This window comes from Oncorhynchus clarkii, chromosome 3 (assembly GCF_045791955.1).
Source record: "Oncorhynchus clarkii lewisi isolate Uvic-CL-2024 chromosome 3, UVic_Ocla_1.0, whole genome shotgun sequence".
Classification (NCBI taxonomy): Eukaryota; Metazoa; Chordata; class Actinopteri; order Salmoniformes; family Salmonidae; genus Oncorhynchus; species Oncorhynchus clarkii.
In genome coordinates, this window is record NC_092149.1 from 85,364,664 (window position 1) to 85,367,292 (window position 2,629).

Sequence of the window (2,629 nt, forward strand, 5' to 3'; positions counted from 1 at the left end):
TACAGTGGGCGCACTAGAATCGACCCATGTGGACTCACAGTTATCGACTGGAAGCAAGACATTTTCTACCGAAGATTGTAGGTTCAGTGAAGTACTTAGCAAGACATTTTCTACCGAAGATTGTAGGTTCAGTGAAGTACTTAGCAAGACAGAGTGAGGCCTTAATAAGAGATCATGAGGAAGAATGAGTAAATCTGTACTTTTTCTGTATCCAGAAAAAAGCTGTCTGGAGGTGAGCGCTACCATCAGTCCTGTGTCATGCGTCATGCCAACAGTAAAGCATCCTGAGACCATTCATGTGTGGGGTTAATTCTCAGCCAAGGGAGTGGGCTCACTCACAATTTTGCCTAAGAACACAGCCATGAATAAAGAATGGTACCAACACATTCTCCGAGAGCAACTTCTCCCAACCATCCAGGAACAGTTTGGTGTCGAACAATGCCTTTTCCAGCATGATGAAGCACCTTGCCATAAGGCAAAAGTGACAACTAAGTGGCTCGGGGAACAAAACATCGATATTTTGGGTCCATGGCCAGGATACTCCCCAGACCGTAATCCCATTGAGAACTAGTGGTCAATCATCAAGAGGCGGGTGGACAAACAAAAACCAACAAATTCTGACAAACTCCAAGCATTGATTATACAAGAATGGGCTGCCATCAGTCAGGATGTGGCCCAGAAGTTAATTGACAGCATGTCAGGGCGGATTGCAGAGGTCTTGAAAAAGAAACTCTGCATCAACTTCATGTAATTGTCAATAAAAGCCTTTGACGCTTATGAAATGCTTGTAATTATACTTCAGTATTCCATAGTAACATCTGACAAAAATATCTAAAGACACTGAAGCAGCAAACTTTGTGGAAATTAATATTTGTGTCATTCTCAAAACTTTAGGCCATGATTGAACAAACAATAGTACGCAAGTATAAATACCATGGGACCACGCAGCCGTCATACCGCTCAGGAAGGACACGCATTCTGTCTCCTAGAGATGAACGTACTTTGGTGTGAAAAGTGCAAATCAATCCCAGAACAACAGCAAAGGACCTTGTGAAGATGCTGGAGGAAACATTTACAAAAGTATCTATATCCACAGTAAAATGAGTCCTATATCGACACAACATAAATGGCCGCTCAGCAAAGGAAGAAGCCACTACTCCAAAACTGCCATATAAAAGCCAGACTACGGTTTGCAACTGCACATGGGGCCAAAGATCATACTTTTTGGAGAAATGTCCTCTGGTCTGATGAAATTAAAATTGAACTGTTTGGCCATAATGACCATCATTATGTTTGGAGGAAAAAGGGGGAGGCTTGCAAGCCGAAGAACACCATCCCAACCGTGAAGCACGGGGGTGGCAGCATCATGTTGTGGGGGTGCTTTGCTGCAGGTGGGACTGGTGCACTTCACAAAATAGATGGCATCATGAGGAAGGAAAATGATGTGGATATATTGAATCAACATCTCAAGACATCAATCAGGGAGTTCAAAGCTTGGTCGCAAATGGGTCTTCCAAATAGACAATGATCCCAAGCATACTTCCAAAGTTGTGGCAAAATGGCTTTAAGGACAACAAAGTCAAGGTATTGGAGTGGCCATCACAAAGCTCTGACCTCAATTCTATAGAAAATTTGTGGGCAGAACTGAAAAAGCGTGTGCGAGCAAGGAGGCCTACAAACCTGACAAAGTTACACCAGCTCTGTCAGGAGGAATGGGCCAAAATTCACCCAACTTATTGTGGGAAGCTTGTGGAAGGCTACCCGAAACATTTGACCCAAGTTAAACAATTTAAAGACAATGCTAAATACCAATTGAGTGTATGTAAACTTCTGACCCACTGGGAATGTGATGAATGAAATTAAATCTGAAATAAATCATTCTTTCTACTATCATTCTGACATTTCACATCCTTAAAATAAAGTGGTGATCCTAACTGACCTAAAACAGGGCATTTTTACTGGGATTAAATGTCAGGAATTGTGAAAAACTGAGTTTAAACGTATTTGGCTAAGCTGTATGTAAACTTCCGACTTCAACTGTAGCTGTGCTGCAACGCTCCCCATCCAACCTGACAGAGCTTGAGAGGAATGGAAGACTCCATAATACAGGTGTGTCAAGCGTAACGTAGCGTAGCGTCATACCCACGTAGCGTGGCGTCATACCCACGAAGCGTAGCGTCATACTCACGAAGCGTAGCGTCATACCCACGAAGCGTAGCGTCATACCCACGAAGCGTAGCGTCATACCCACGAAGACTCAAGGCTGAAATCAGTCCCAAATGTGCTTCAACAAAGTACTGAGTAAAAGGTCTGAATGCTTACTGTACGTAAAGATGATATTTCATATTTTATAAATGTGAAAAAATGTAATAAAACCTGTTTTTGCTTTGTCATTATGGGGTATTGTGTGTAGATTGGTGAATATTATTATTTTTTTTAAATCAATTTTAGACTAAGGCTTTAGTGACAGTGACTAAGTTCATGGCAGGATACTGGGTGGAGGCCAGCTAGTGATGGCTGTTTAACAGTCTGATGACCTTAAGATAGAAAGTCTCTCAGTCCCAGCTTTGATGCACCTGTACTGACCTCGCCTTTTAGATGATAGCGGGGTGAACAGGCAATGGCTCGG